At 44.7% G+C, this 16,918-nt stretch overlaps 1 protein-coding gene across 4 annotated transcripts in view; it reads left to right on the top strand.

Annotated features, from left to right (window-relative positions):
- PTCD2 (pentatricopeptide repeat domain 2) overlaps positions 1-16,918 on the top strand; it is a 298,424-nt gene that overhangs the window by 73,690 nt on the left and 207,816 nt on the right. The gene's annotated exons all lie outside the window — the stretch shown is intronic.

Raw genomic sequence — 16,918 nt, 5'->3', positions numbered from 1 at the left:
CTAGTATAAAGTGCCAGTTTCAGGTAGGTTAGAAGAGACCATCCCACACGTGGAAATTCAGCCATTGGCGAATAGATCAAGGCAGGCTGATACTCGGCAAAACCCAGTTCACAAAGCAAGGGTTGTAGCACAGAGCCGCTCACTCTCGAGTACGCAGGACAAAAAAAGAACAGGTGGGCAAGGTCCTCATATGGCACATCGCACAGAGGGCAAGACTAATTGGCCCCATCCCCAGACCAAGCTGCCACCACCGCCCATAACCAGACACAGTCAAACCGTGCCCTTGTCATGAGGACACGCTCTGCTGGGGGCTCAGCCCACAGTAAATAATTCGGTATGCCCGGTGACAGAATAATCTTAGCCCTCTACGATTTATTATAAAAAATGTTCAAGCTTGAACTTTACATGAAAACATTATTTACACCTAATTCCCACTAGTTATTGTAAAGTAGCACAGTCTAGCGGAACATCTCTTGTATCGCATGTCAGTCATTTTTAATATATATGGTGAAAGGGACATGCATGCTTACTTTGCCGCTATACTTAAAGGAACTCTTACACCTTCCCTTACGTACATTGGCAAATTCATACGTGCATTCAAAAATAAACCCTTGTTTGTAGTTCGTATCCAAAGTGAGATTAAAATCTAGTGTATTGAAAACGTAATGTGAACCACAGCAGTATATTTCATTCAGATGTCAGCAAAACCCAACTGACACAAGACGCAGCTAATTGAAATATAATGTACTTAACAGACTTTGTGAAACATGGCAGACTATTGCAATGTTATCTCCAAAGCCGGACATTGGCAACAAATAGCTTAATGTATCCAAACCAAGCCTATAGTTTACAGCATCCAAAACCAACTAGCTCTACTCCCAGCCTGCATCTAGTAAAGAAGAGTGTACTAAACCCAGATCTCCAAGATAAGAAGCAAAGCATGCAAGCAGGCTAAGCCAGACATCTGCAGTAGCAAAACACCTGAAAGCATCCAGCCAAGCTAAGCAAGCCAGCCCTTCTGACAGTGATGCAACGTGGGGTCACCCTTCTACTACTTGAGCCATCTACCCCATCAAGCTCCGATTCAGCCTTGCTTATATTATTTTAGGGATCTCTGCCTGTACCAGCTGAGTAGAGTATCCTATCAGGTTATCTTTCCCACACTCCGACCAACAATATTCCCATGATCTGCCGCCATGAGACCAATGATCATAATGTATGCATTTCCCACTATCGCATGTCAATCTATCCAATCTGCAACACTTCTGGCAAGCGTATCACCAGGAGGTGCAGTAAACATGGGCCGGTGACTTCATGTGCCTTTACGGTCCTCTAGGTGAGCGGTTACAGGGACGCCGGGTTCATTTTCAGCACTCTCCCTTTTTGCGTGTTTGTAGGACCGTGTGCTGGGAGTTAATTTCAAGCAGGCAGCCCTTCTTAACAAGCTTACATTGCAATAGGACAAGAGTTCATTTGCAAGCCGGAAGTCGGGACATTTTCTGATTATCCGCCCCCTTGTTTCTTCAAACTAACCAGTCTAAACTAGTTTTCAATGTCTTTCTTTGTGGCACAACTTGAATCAAGATCGTGTAGCATCTGCAGTTCTGTTTGACAATAATATGAAAACACGCTGTCATTTGTGGCTGTTGGTGAAATATCTTCACATTGAGTGAAATATCAATGTGGTGTCTTTCCACACTCAGGGGGAAAGTTCTACATGTATACGTAAATGGAAACTCGTTCAGCTTACGACTGATTAATTCATGGCAGTTGTAGTGGCTTAGCACTTGGCAGGATGTGCTGTGTGTTTATGAGTGAAGTGGAGCCTGGAATGTGGTGAGGAGCCTGAGGTTCCAGGGGATGACGGTTGGGGAGGCAGAGAGAGCCAGAGGGAGTAGAAGTTTGTCACCTGCTCTCCTTACTTACCTTCCTACCTGCAACTGTAACAATAAAGCAAGCTTACCTTTTCATACATACCTGGCTCCGGAGTGGTTCCTGTCTCCTGCCTGATAATTATACCACCAAGATACGCATCAATCTCTAAATGATGTGTACTATTAACACACAACCTTTACTGTACGCATATTCCAATTATTGCCATGGAGCATTTTATAAACCTTTTTTCAGAAAGTCATACACTCTTGCTTTAGTGAATATTTACATTTTCTTTTAGAAACAACATTGTGTGCCTTTGGGGCCTTTTTCAAACATTTTAGGAACTCTTTAAAAATTAATCATAAGCGGTTTCTAAATTATAGAACATTTGATGCATAAAATAGCAAGTTTTGTGGCGGAAATGTGTATTTATTGCAGCATTTATGCAACACTGTTTTGTTGAATGGAGAGTGCTTGGCTGTAAGAGATTCTAATAGCAATAATGGTTTGGCTTGTGTCTATTAACTCATGCCCTGTGCCATTGCCACATGGTACAACATGGAGAATGGCAGTGTATGTTAGGTTACAAGAGAGCCAGGGTGGCATTATTTGCACATTCTGTATGTGCTCTCAGCTATCAATTTAATAGGAGTCCCAGATGGCCATGGCTTGACAGAACAATGCTTGGTCTGCGCTACATTTTTGGTTTAATGTACCTATTTTTTAGTATTAAGTTTATCGATCGTAATCAGTTGTAATGGTGCAAATATTCCCCTTCCATGTTCTCCAATCCCCCAAGCACAAACCCTGCCCCCAATCACAAATACCCCTCACACCAACCAATCCTCCATCCCAATTTACACTCCCAAAACCCCCTCTCTCTCTCTGCAAGCCGTGTGTGCACTCACTTGCTCTGTGTAAGTAACTCATGATGGCAACAGTAAAGACGGACACAAGTGATCACAGTTCAAGGGTGTTTATTAAACTGTAAAATGGGTGAGAAAAACACCTAATCGAGCAAGCTCTGACCCTCAAATAATAATAAGGCAGTCCTAGTGGCATCTTTTCAAATAAAAAGGGCCTATACTAAAAAAAAATGATTGCCAATCCTTACAACTAAATTACAAAGTAGTTTGGGATAATGTTCACAAGAAAAGAAAGAAGTGTTCGCCAAATGATAAATCGGGATGGTAGGGCTGGGGTCTCCCTTCCCCACGTTTTTAGCATATGTCCAGAGCAAGGCAGGACCTTTGAGCACAGCACACTACTAGGCCTCGCCAGCACGAGGTTACAGTCCCTTTCCACAATGCCAGGACCTTCTGGGGCCAAATCTCTTTCCTGGTAAGTCTCTTGCCTTAGAAGGCCGGCTAAACCAAAACAATAAACAAACAATAATAAACAAAAGTTCCTTTGGTAATCTTTCACATTGGGCGATTGCTCTTCACCCCTTTGTATCCTCCTCCAATGGGCTATGATCCCTCTTGCAATGTTGGCCTCCCTCAATCGAGTTCACTACGGCCTGTCACAATATTCACGGGTACATTTCCCTTCAGTACGCTGGCATCCCTCTGTCGGGTTCATGTTTGGCAGTTTCACAGTTCATTCACCTTTCTCCAATATTTCAAAGACTTTCGAGGGGATTAGGCGTTTTGCGCGACCCTCGTAGGACCACTTTGACACTTCACTACAGCCTCTCTTAAGACCTCTTGGTTTTCGTAGTTTCAACAAATCAAAAACACAACCCAAAAAATGCTTCAGTTAGAATCCTTTGAATGAGCGCCCTGCAATGCCTGACCCCTCTGCTTCTGAACCTTTCACTGGGGTTTCTTTAAAGTTCATTTACACAAGTCATTTGTTCAACAAAGTCGCTGCCTGCCACCTTGGGCCCAGCATAGTTCGGTTTTACTATTTTCTTCGACTCACCGGCTGTGCTGAACTGTTAGTTTTCTTGTCTTGTGAATCAAGGGCGGCACTATGGCAGCAAGCATTTTCTCCCGCTTTAGCTATCATCAGGGGGGAGCCCCATGTGCCGTTGACACCTGTCGCACCACACGCCAGCTGGACTTCCCGGTCTTATGATTTCCCTTTCTGAGGCTTTGCGGGTCTGAGTTAAAAAGAGCAAGGACAGTTCCCCCCTTCGTCGTCCTTCCAGGTCTCGCCGCCTTTTTCCTCCATTTGAACTGCCAATTCGGTGTAGCTGTTTCCTCGTGCTTCGGCCTTGCTGAAAGTGTGCTCTTGCGCTCCGCCTTTTATCCCTGTGGGGGAAGGGAAAGGACCGTCAGGTGTGCGTAGTTATTGTCAATTGCCTGACTCAGCCTGACCCTTGTGTTGGGACATGTCAGGTTCACGGCTCTGGGGTGCATCCATTGTCTTTCACAATGTAGGAAAGTGTTCATGTTGGAATAGAGCTTCTAAGTATCCTACAGGGTAGGATGAGGAAAAGGGTTTAGAAGGAAGGGGGTACCGCGTGACCCACTTCCACTCCCCGAAGACCCACCATCCAGGTGATCCTCCCATGCTGGTCCACCCCCAGGAACTGGATCCAATAGCGATGGTCGTGTCCTGGCCACCTGGATTACAGATCTCTGGGGATTAGCGGGTGAGACACCTTCAGGTTTCTCACATCTGTCACACTGCAAAGTCACAGAAACAAGAGAAATTAGGTCACACAGATGATTACTACACTTCTAATCAATCTCAGTTGATTCCACTGGTGAAAGGGGACAATAAGCTCAGTCAAAGAAAATAATCATTATAAACATCATATTTTAATATTTATCACAATCAATATAATAGCATAAAAATGTACATTATATTCACACAATAACATCATAAAAAATACATTGTAGTATATATTCATGTAAACAAATTGACTGAATTGCCAAAAGAGAAACTAATACTTGGAATGGCCAAACATTTACTAACAGCTGTATAAAGAACCGTCTGTAATTAAATGAATAATGTTTGGAATGGCCAATTCTACAAGTGCTGACAATAAAGTGCTAAGTGCCAAAATGCTGGCAAAAAAGTACTAAGTGCCTACTACATGCCTACTACATGTAAACAATACCTCTGGATTTTCAAAGTAGTTTCAGCGACACTATTTATCTAATTCCCACAAGGGCTGATGGTCGCCTTCCTTCCAATGCAGATATACAATTTAACAAACCCCTGCCTGTCCACGTGAATACTAAAAGTGGAGTGGGCATTATCCCCAGGAAGTAGAGAATGCTTATCCGCCTGTTACATAGACCTGTAAAGGCATTACTTTACAGGCATTCTCGCCCTTAACACCCAATAGGTCATTCAGGCAGGGGTCTAAAAGCATAATGGTGACCTTCAGCATATACACTCTGCTATAGCCCAGAACGCTCAGCGCGCATCTTCAGCTCCCAGGCCTCACACGCCATTGTTATGCACTGTGCTGCCATTTTCAAGACTCCTCGCAGCACAAATCCAAAACTTTGCAGCCGTGTTGGCTGCCATTGCGCACTTCTCATTTATAGCTATACAAATCTTATCAAGTCTCCTCCAGGTGTTCGCATGGGCGTAATTTTAGGGGGGGACGGTGGTGTTTGTCCCCCCCAACTTTCATGGCACACTATTTTGTCCCCATTCATTTTAATGGGGCACCTTTTCTTCAGAGGTCATGTCCCCCCCCCCCCAACATTTTCAGCAAAGTTTCTCCACTGGGTGTTCGTCAACACAGTGGTCCTGAATCCTGATCAAGGTGCCATAAATCCCAGCGCACTGCTTTCTGAACCAAAGCCCTTCCCGGAGGCCTTGTCACCACTCATCTGCTGGAGCTCCAGTCTGACAGAAACGGGTCAGCCTCGTTCCTTCAGTTTCATTATGACTCAGGTTTCCTTTCAACAGAGCGGATAGAAAGCAGCATAAAATATAACATCCACTCTGTACTGGGAATGTCCGTACTAACTACATTTATAAATTAAAATTTGAAGCAAAATCCCACAAAGCAACAAAATGGACAATTCTTAATAACCAATTGTGAACATCCTATGCTGAAGCTAAAACCTCGGGATTGCAAGTCTAGTGTTCGTAAATGCTGGCCTCAATCGCCACCTAAATTATAATCTGTGCTCTCATAATATACATCTATGACATGGCGAACATTCAAGGTGCCAACAATGTATTTGTTTCGGTCATTAAACAAGCGAGAGGGAAAGGATCTCGCAACACGCAAACCACATATTGCACCAAGTGGCCTTCAAAAACTGAGGACTTGCAGCATTTTCAACCTAAGGTCTGACATGATGCATAGTTATACTTTGCCCGATGCCAACAATCCCCCCACAAACGCCATCACACTCTGCATTGTTGAGAACAGCCAGGGATAGACAGCCCTTGCATTTAACGAAGCTGTAGGAGATATTTATGCTGCAAAAATCAATAAAGGGAATTCTTTGTGCCACACCAATATTCCTTATATGTTCAATGTAGCCTTGCCTGTGACTCATAGAACCACATTGGTCCCTCACTCTTTAGAAATATGAAATCCAAGAACCAGGGTAGCGTATAGAAAGAATATATTATAGCTTTATAGACCTGCAGCGAGGCCGTACCAGGCGTTATGGGCCCTGAAGACCGAGTTTAACGAGGTATGAGGGACCATAACGCCCGGTACGGCCCGAGCTGCAGGTCTATAAAGCTATTGGAGCACCCTCATGGCCTGATTCTGAACTTGGAACGGTGAATGTGCTAAAAAGCAGGATTCACTGTGCCAAATCAGTACGCCCAGGCTCCACCAGTATTTTCAAGTGGGCCTGGGCGTCTTTGTAGTGCACAACATTGCACCTTCAGGATTGCGCCTGTTTGTCATAACGGGTGCAATCCGGAAATCTCAGCAGCATTTTTGTAAAATAACGACATATTTGTTATTTTACAAAAATGCTGCTGAGAACATGGGTGTATATGAACACCTTCATATACACCAAAGCAAGCAGCTTCCACGTTGTATTCTGCAACGTTGAAGCTGCTTACTTTGGTGTGTATGAAGTGTTCATATGTACCACGGGTGTATATGAACACTTTCAAATACACCAAATCAAGCAGCTTCAACGTTGCAGAATACAATGTTGAAGCTGCTTGCTTTGTTGTATGTGAGTGTTCATATACAGTGGTGTATATGAACACCTTCATATACATATACACCAAAGCAAGCAGCTTCCACGGTGCAGAATACAACGTGGAAGCTGCTTGCTTTGCAAACACCCGATTTGCGGCTGTAATCAATCTGTGGGCTATATGTTGATGTTAAATGTTAATGTTAAAGGTATTTGTACCGCGCACCGTCACCAACGGAATTAGTCCCAGGGCGCTCTGGCGGATCTGTAAATGATAAGGTGGGGTGGGGTGGGTTAGTAAGGTGAAGAGGGAGTAGGATAGTGAGAGAAGAGGTGTTCTGTTGGCAGCTTCAACTCGGTATACACCAGATGCTGAGCTTTGGTGCGGGTATTGGATCGGTGACAGGCCGCGTGTGCTGTTGGTCCGGTTTATGTGTTGTTGCAGTGTTGTGAAGTGCGTGCGGCTGAGAGAGATGGTTGTGTGAGTTTTTGTGTGATAAGTATGCAGAGTTTGATTTTATATTGGTTAGTGGGTTACCTGACCTTTGGCATGTTGGCATTTACAGTTCTGTCCCAGTGTGGCACCAGCTGACCCCCATAACTCTTTCCGGATGTGGCGCGGGCCAATGTTCAGAACTCTTTCTGGGTGTGGGCAAGCCAACATTCACAGTCCCATCCAGATGGCGCGATCACAAATCACGCCACCTCACTCTGTGGCCCAAATACGTTTCTTTCCTCACACTTTCCTTGTCACCCACTTTGAAAACACTAGTAGGTTTAGGATAGCACAGATTAGAATCTTTAATTCCACAACATGTACAGTCAAAACACTTTGCAGGAGGTTCACGTTTAATAACTTGTAGCACCTTGAAACATGACAATGTCACAAGCTTGGCACTCTATTTAAAGTTTAATTTAAATGATATACACTTTTCTATTTGCAAAAACATTTCACACATGCATCACTCTGTATTTCTGTGCACTAAGCAATGCTAGCAGTGTTGGAACACAAAACACTTTTTATACATATAGAATCCTTCTTCCTTCACCAGAATGCAGTGAAGAATCTCTCTTAGTCACTTTCTCACTCGCTGTAGAGAGTGTGCTTTTCAAATCAGGGACTTCTTTATAATTTTTAAGACACTTTTCTGCCCCAGCACAAAACCAAGGTAGTTTACATTCAGCACCCCTCTGCTTTAAGGCAGGGTGTGAGGAATGGTGAACAGTTAGGAATTTCGTTTTGACTAGTACCCCCATTCCTTTTAGGGATTTTTTGTTATTGGCAAGGAGAAATAGGAGTACCCAATTACATTAGCAGACTATATGGTTATTCACAATGGAAACAATGTTCTTGAGTTAGAAATTCAACAAAATCACCCCTTAGCTGGCTATAGGGGAGTTAATTTATTATTTAGTAAAAATACTAAGGATCTAGTTTGTCTGCCCACCCAATTAATAATGGTAAAACTATTCAAACAGATTACACAATACTTGGTTTGGTGGGACAAGTTTACTTATATAGAATCTTTGGGTTTTTGCGCACAGGAAAAGTCCTCAAGGCTTCGGCACACTCGGGGGAAACTTCAGGACTTGGTTAGATGCCTCTTCAGGTTGAGTCAAGAATTGCCTCCAGCATTTACCCCCCTTATCTGATTCTCCTTATATAGATCCCAGTAAGTTTTTAGTCCTTACCATGTCTCGCCCCGGAATTTGGTCAGCAGTTTCAACTCAGATGATGTTCGGCAACTCTCCCAATTATCATTGTGAGTCACCTTATGAAGCAATAATCACAACCCTAACTATGTAAACGTTACTCTTGTGCAAAATACAGCGTCACACAAAACGCATAAAATTATTCTACATGTGCAAAATATTGCGTAACAAACATCTTATTTGATAACAACAAATGCATCAATGGTCACTATGGACCAAACACTACAGGTCACGATCTAATGTTAGACCATTCGTATTGGAAATTGGTCAACTGGAGAGTGGTAGGGGCAAACACTACACCATAAATTCCCATTGGTTTCCCCAACACAGCTTTAATACCTTACATCGTCATGCCCTTGCAGTGGATCCATGCCCCAAATAGATGAAATAGTATTTTGCTGTGGTTTCGAAACTCTGTCTGTGCATGACAGCCATTTTTTCAAGTTTTTACCTTTTCTGTAGGCAAACAGAGGACGAGGTAATGTAGGATTTTCGAGTTGGAATATGTGCCAGTGTTTATCAATGGATTTCCTAATCTCATTTTTGTGGGTATTGAATGAAACTGGCAGAGCTTTAAGGAACGGGTATTTTTTTTTAAACTTCTTTAACTTTGGGTCACATGAATTCTAAATTTGACTTAGACAGCAACTGGAGGTTGGGTTCCTTAGTTGTGTGTTAAGTTGTTGCAGGATATGGCGACCTTGCACTCTATATTGACAATGACAAAGGCAGAGGTCCACGTTTAAATCTCAACTGGGAGATAATTAATTATCCTCGAAGTTTATCAGTTCAGGAAAGTTATTTTGGAATTTCGTTATTGTTGACGTCACTGAGGGATTCATGTTGTTTTTTGTTTTCACTACAGCCAGTTAGGAACACTTAGGAGGAGAACCTCATGAGGCATACATCCCTGGTTAAAAAAGTGAAGTGATACAGCCGGCTGGCTACATATAGGTCCTGAAGAAGACACCAATTTTTATGCATTAGTTGGTTGTTCTGTCAAAACTAGTTATAGGGAAGGTATTTAAAGCTTTGTTGGGGAAACCAATGGGAATGTATGGTTTAGTGTTTGCCCTTACACTGGTCTGGTTTCGTTCCTTGGTCTGGTTTCTCTGAAATTGTACAGGTAAACCTTGTCACCTACCTCATATTCCCTTTTCTTGGTCTTCGGATCGTAGTACGATTTCATTCCTTCAGCTGACTTCTCTAATTTGCGCTGTGCATAAGCAAAAGCAAATGGCAGGTGCTTCCTTAGGTTCCCAATGTACTCATGAGTGGTGGACGCACTTATCATTGTCTGCTCCTGAGTTTTATAGAGCTAATGCTGAAGTAACACTATTTTACGTCTGGTCAGAAGCTTAAATGGAGACTTCTTAGTTGCAGAAGCTGGTGTAGACCTAATAGCCATCAGGACAAGCGTTAATCGAATGTCCCAACTGGGTCCAGCGTTAGGTGCAAACTTGTTCAGTATGCTTACAATTGTCTTATTGTATCTCTCAACGTCTCTGCTTGATGCCCGGTGGTAGGCGATGTAGAGTTTTCTCTTTACCCTTAGAATCTCCCACATCTTGGTCATCCCTTCACTGGTAAAAATGTCTTCCTTGGTTGACTCAGTCCTTTGCGGGAGGCCAAAACAAGAGAAGATGTGGTTGATCATTAGTTCAGCAGCTGTCTCTGCCTTATAATTCGAGCAGGAAGATATTCTACCCACGTTGTAAACAAGCATGTTACAGTCAACATGTACTTGTTTCCTCTAGAGGAGTGAATCACTGACCCGATGAAATCGGCTTGCAAATCTGCCCAAGGCAGTGTCATTCCCCTTTTTTGTTGGGGAGCTCTGTGTGTGTGGGGGAATTTGGCTGAAATTGTGCACACACCAGCCACCAATGTATATATATATTGAGGTTCTGGTCCATGTGTGGCCAGTATGCAACCCCTCGCAAAATTTCCAATGTTGTCTGAAAACCCCTATGACCGGCATTGGCCACGTCATGGGCGTGATTCAACATCTGGCTCCGGAATAAGGTAGGTACCACCCACTGGTCACATCCAGATAGAGATCTTCATACCAATAAACTGTCTTGGATTGGAAACATTTTGGTAAATGTCATCAACACCTGGAGATCCTCTTCACTGGTATAATCCGATTCTGTTAGAGGAAAACTCATGGGCTCTTCAATGTGTTGATCGAATTGTCCATTGATAGGGTCCTCTTTTTGTGCGGTGATCAAATCTACATCCAGGGTATCTTTACTCCACTGAGCAGTTGAGAGTTCACTGTTGGCACGAGTTTGAGACCTGGTTACAGCTGTGACTTGGATTTCACCCAGCATGGATTCTTTATCTATGAAATCCCCCTGCAGAGCCCCCTCTATTTTGGAATGACCGCTTATTTTTTTTCTCCAATATATGGTCATCCCATTAGAGCTCACCAATTCATCAACAGACTTGATCAATTTTCCATTTTCTAATGGTTTGTTGTTAGCACAAAGCATGCCTCGAGTCAGTGATTATGGCCAGTTCTTTGAGTTGGTGGTGTACTGCAGAGAGGATGGCTTGATGTACGGCCATCAACTCTACCTCTGGGGCCTAATGGGGGCCTAATGGGAGTGTCTGGGGCCAGGCTACATAAGCCAGCCCCATCCGCATGCTGGTGCTTCGCGTTAGTCTGCTGGAGCAGCGCAACGCTTACCGCGTCTACAGATCCTTACCTGTTCAGTTCAGCACGAACATTGTAGTCTCCGGAGTCCATCCTGCATTTTACCTGGAACCAGCCACGCCGTCGCTGGAAGCACTCCTACCCGCTTCCAACTCTGCAGTCACTCCGCAAAACTTAACAGAGGCAAGCCACGCCATTGCTTGAAGCAGTACAACTGCTTCCAACTCTACAGCTACCGAGCACCCCTTACCTGTCTCCTCGATTCCACCTCTTGCAGCTCCTTGCATCCTTACCTGACCCGAACGTCCGTCAACACGGAGTCATCTTCCAGCGCAGCATCCTTGCGGTTCCTTCCATCTGGCAGCCAGCAGGAATTCAGAGTACCGCTCGCCATCAAACACCAATGGACTGCACCTGCAAAAGAGACAGAAAGCACAAGGTTAGCAATTGCATAAACTTTAAACGTTGGGCAGCGCAACTCGCATACTTTGCGCATCAATCGGAAATCCAACTTACCTCTTGTAGGTTTTCTGGATTGGACTCTCTTCCATCACCTCGTACTTCTGGGGCCATCGTCATACCTGGAGGGAGAGGAAAGGACAATATAACGTTAGGGATAATAATCATTGGGGTAATCATCACCACGAATATGGACAATAATCATTGTTATAAAACACCTACCTTCAAGGCGGGATTGGTCGCAGCCAGTCTGGGCCACCACGCAAAGGACCAGAGACACAACTTGGTCCATCCACGGCGCCCCTGCTGAGAGAAAGCAGGAGGGAGAGCTCATCCTTACACTAAAACAGGTGAGCTTGCCTGAGCAAACTCTTGCTCACTTCATTCTGGCACGAAAGGGTCGAGGGGAATCATGACACCACCACGCCATTCTCATTGCCTCTCTTCTTCCCTCAGGTGCAGTACCAGCATCCAGAGCCTTTGATTTCGCAGCATCTGGGTGTGAGAGTCGATCCGAGGGAGCCAAGTCCTGGGAGGGCTCCAACCGTGCCCCAACGTCCCCACAGAGACCAGATGAGCGTAACAGAACACAAAGCCTCTCTGAATCTCTGCCTGGACGTTATGAATACCTCAGAGACTGACCAGTTGGCCCAATTGCTGGGGGAACTACGGGCTGAAGTGCCTCCAGAAAAGAGACAAATGCTTTAAGAAGAGATTTAATTGTTGCTCGAGAACTAACTGACGAACTGGCAAGACGGGTGCTTCAAACTCATGCAGGGCAAGTCCCTTTACCTGGAATCGCACCAACCCCTTTGCCACAGCCAACACCACAAGTTCAAGTGGTACTCCTGGGGGCTGTACCTTTGGCCCCACCTGAACGGTTCACCGGTGACCCCAACAAATATGCCATATTTATGAATCAGTGTCCCCTTCACTGTTTGTGCCGTCCCTGGGCCTTCCCTAACGATAGTGCCAGAGTTGCTTTTGTACTTTCATATTTGGGAGGCAGCGCAGCAGACTGGTCCATACCACTAGTTAACCAGGATGATCCAGTACTCCACAATTTTGGGGAATTTCAACGGGAATTACACAAGTTGTTTGCGAGACACACCCAAGGACAGGCTCTAGATAACTAACTGTTGTCCCTAAGACAGGGAAACCACGATCTGCTGAGATACATAGCCACCATCGCCTCATTGCACCAACAAACTGGTCCGAAGAAAATAGAACCACATTATTCTATCGAGGACTACGTGGGGAATTAAAGGACGCACTAGCCCAGTGGTCAACCTCCCAGAGTGTTGTGCAGAATATATTAATCTGACGGTACAACTGGATCATAGGTTACAAGAACGAAAGATGGACCACACATGAACTGAAGGGAGGTTGGTTTATATGCGACCCAGGGACAATCAAGCCAAGACCCTTGAAACAACCGAACCCATGCAGATCGGGGGGTTACGGGCCCTTACATCCAAGGCAGAGAGAGAAAAAAGGTGGCAACAACAACTTTGTTTATATTGTGGCAAGGCAGGACATTTTCTTTGGGATTGCCCAACAAAACCTCCCAAGAAAATAGTAGGTGCAACGGAGAACAGCAATGACAAACAAGACCAGACCCCGGAAAACTCCAGCACCCGACAAGTGTAGGGGTACACTTGTCGAGCGACATGAAGAAAGTAGTTCAGACCTCACATCTAGTCATTCAGGTACTCCTAGTCCACCACCAGCAACCATCAAGGGTACACGGTTTGGAAGCTTATATTGACAGTGGAGCTGTGGGTAACTATATTGATCAGGATCTAGCCGCACGAATAGGCCTCCCTCTTTGGCAGAAACTACAAGCGGAAAAACTTAACTGCAGTAGATGGCTCTCAATTGTCATCTGGGCCAGTAACGCAACACACCGATAAGGTTATGCTGATGTGTCAGGACAGTCATTGTAAAGACATCTCCTTGGGGCACCACAGTTCCAGATGATCCTAGGAATGCCGTGGATAGAAACCCATAATCCCAGAATAGACTGGAAAATGCGAGTGCTGACCTTTCCGCAAGAATGCGCCAAAACTTGTTACCATAAGGACCAGCAGAACCACAAAATCAAGGCAAAAACGCTTCTGGGTCTTGCCGGTGTCTTACCCTGGAGTATTTCGACTATCAAGACGTGTTCCAAAAAGAACATGCAAACACCTTAACTCCACATAGACCTTACGACTGCCAGATCGACCTGGTGCCCGGGGCTCAAATCCCATGCAGTCAAATTTACGCTTTAACGGAGCAAGAAAATCAACACCTAAGAACCTACTTAGACCAGTACCTAGCTACCTACCTACTTAGAGCAGTACCCGCCCATCTAAGTCTCCTGCTTCCTCAGCTCCCTTTTTCGTACCCAAGAAGGAAGGCGATCTCCGAACATGCATCGATTACAGGGCATTGAATCAAATCACGGTTAAGAACAGAAACCCTCTACCACTCATCCCCGAATTACTTGATCAGGTGAAGAGCGCTCGAATCTACATGAAACTAGACCTCCGGGAGGCCTATCACCTCGTACATGTTAAAAGAGGTGATGAGTGGAAAACAGCATTCCGGACCAAATATGGAAGTTTCGAGTATCAGGTGATGCCCTTCGGGTTATGCAATGCACCAGCGGCATTCCAGTTCTTTATGAACTATGTACTCCACAAACTGTTGGATGTCTGCGTCCTCGTTTACATGGACGATATTCTGATCTATTCATAGTCCAAGGAAGATCATGTTGGCCATGTAAGGGCGGTGTTGGAAAAGCTTTGTCAGCACCGACTGTTTGCCAAATTAGAAAAATGCTCCTTCCACGTCATGGATGTCGAAATTTTGGGCTTCATGCTTACTCCACAAGGAGTACATATGGACACACATAAAGTTGAGGCTATCCTTCAGTGGCCATCTCTGACATCTACCAAAGGGGGGGCAGAGTGTACTCGGATTTGCTAATTTCTACAGAAAATGTATCCCACGATTTTCACAGATCGTCCATCCAATCACATCTCTTCTAAAGAAAAATAAGAAATTCTTTTGGTCCGCCGAGGCAGAAAACGCCTTTCAGGAATTAAAACAAGCTTTCACCTCCGCACCTATACTTCGACATCCTCGGCCTGACCTACCATATGTGGTTGAAACTGATGCCTCCAGTATTGCCATGGGAGCCATTTTATCGCAAAAGGACCCAGAAACGGGACAACTTCATCCCATAGCATTCTGGTCCCGTAAGTTTTCTGCACCTGAAAAGAATTACGCATTTACCGACAAAGAGCTCCTGGCAATCAAAGGAGCCTTCAAAACCTGGAGACACTATCTTTTAGGGGCAAGACACACGGTCACTGTTATCACAGATCACTGTAACCTGCAATATTTAAAAACAGCTAAACAGCTAAGGCTCATTCTTCACGTCAACTCCGCTGGGCTTTATCCTTTACTGAGTACGGTTTTGTAATAACCTACAGACCAGGAGTGCATAACGGAAAGGCATACGCCCTATCGCGAATGGGAAAGGACAAAGACGCCTTTTAATCCATCAGAACCAATGGGCATTATTCCTGAAGAACGGATTCAACATCAGATTGCTGCAACTACCTGCTGGGAAGACTTGAAGACTGATCTCCAATTACAGATGGATCAGACAGCCCAAAAGGAATGGTTGAGTAAGGGGGACCAGTACTCCATCAAAGATAATCTACCATACTTTCAAGGAAGACTGTATATTCAAGACAAGGAAATGCAAACCAATATAATAGCGAATTATCACGAGTCATTGGTGGAAGGACATCCTGGAATCGCAAAAAGACTAGAGCCAAGATCCATAAAAACTATTGGTGGCCCTCTTGGAGAAAATATGTTACCCAGTTTGTCACAACTTGCGGTGTTTGCGCACAAAACAAATCCCAAAAATTAAGCCCCGCTGGGTTGGTGAGATCATAAAGAGTACCACCAACACCATGGCGTACATTGTCTATGGACTTCATTACCGACCTGCCACCCTGTGATGGGTTTAATACAATGCTGGTCGTGCTAGACCTATTTTCCAAAATGGCACATTTAATTCCACTGAAGGGGCTCCCCACTGCTGCTACTCTGGCCACAGTATTCCTGGAACAAATCGTCAGACTACACAGTTTCCCATCTGTATTGGTTTCTGACTGGGGAACTCAATTTGTTTCAGCCTTTTAGAGAAGGTATTGTAAACTAGCCCAAATCGACCTTCGTCTATCCACAAGTCACCATCCCCAAACCGATGGTCAAACGGAGAGGACAAACCAGACGCTGGAACAATACCTGAGATGTATGCTACAGCAAACAGAAGGGTCCTGGAAAAACATACTCTGGTTAAGTGAATTTGCATACAACAACTCTATTCATACCAGCACTGGACAAACCCCATTTTACACAATGAATGGTCAGCATCCAAGAACATCTTTGTTTGATCCACTTGACAAATTGGAGATGCCAGCGACCACATCCTTGCATAAAATTATTACTCAGTTTCTTAAAGCAGCTACCGAAAACTTAAACCGAGTTAAGGAACAGCAAAAGAAATTTGCAGACCGACCTAGAAGAGAAGCCCTGCAATATCACGTCGGGGATAAAGTATGGTTGGCATCAAAAAACATTCCATTAAAGGGACCTTGTGCCTTCCAGCCAGATATCTAGGACCATACCCAATTAAAGCTATTGTGAACCCTGCGGCCATGAAATTGGATTTACCAGCCAACATGCGAATCCACCCAGTTTTTCATGTCTCTCTTCTAAAACCAGTGAAACCGGACACTCGAATTTCAACACCACCAGAAGCAGAGATCATCGCAGGTGAACTTGAATATGAGGTGAAAAGTATCCTGGACTCCAAGGAAGTGTGCTCAAAATGTTACTATTTAATCGATCGGGAGGGCTACGGGCCCCAGCATCGTACTTTGGAACCAGCTGAATTTGTCCATGCTCTGCGACCCATCAAACAATTTCACCGGAACAATCCCACCAAACCGAGACCAGGGGGGAAGGACAACCATGAGAGGGGTCTTGAGGGGGAGTGCTGTCATGGCCACTGGTCAAGGACCATGTACTGTGTGCCCTGCAGGGTCCCAATGGACTTAGT

Source organism: Ambystoma mexicanum, chromosome 6p (assembly GCF_040938575.1).
Source record: "Ambystoma mexicanum isolate Mex_15411 chromosome 6p, UKY_AmexF1_1, whole genome shotgun sequence".
In the NCBI taxonomy this organism is placed as follows: domain Eukaryota; kingdom Metazoa; phylum Chordata; class Amphibia; order Caudata; family Ambystomatidae; genus Ambystoma; species Ambystoma mexicanum.
This window is presented reverse-complemented; position numbering and strand designations above follow the sequence as displayed.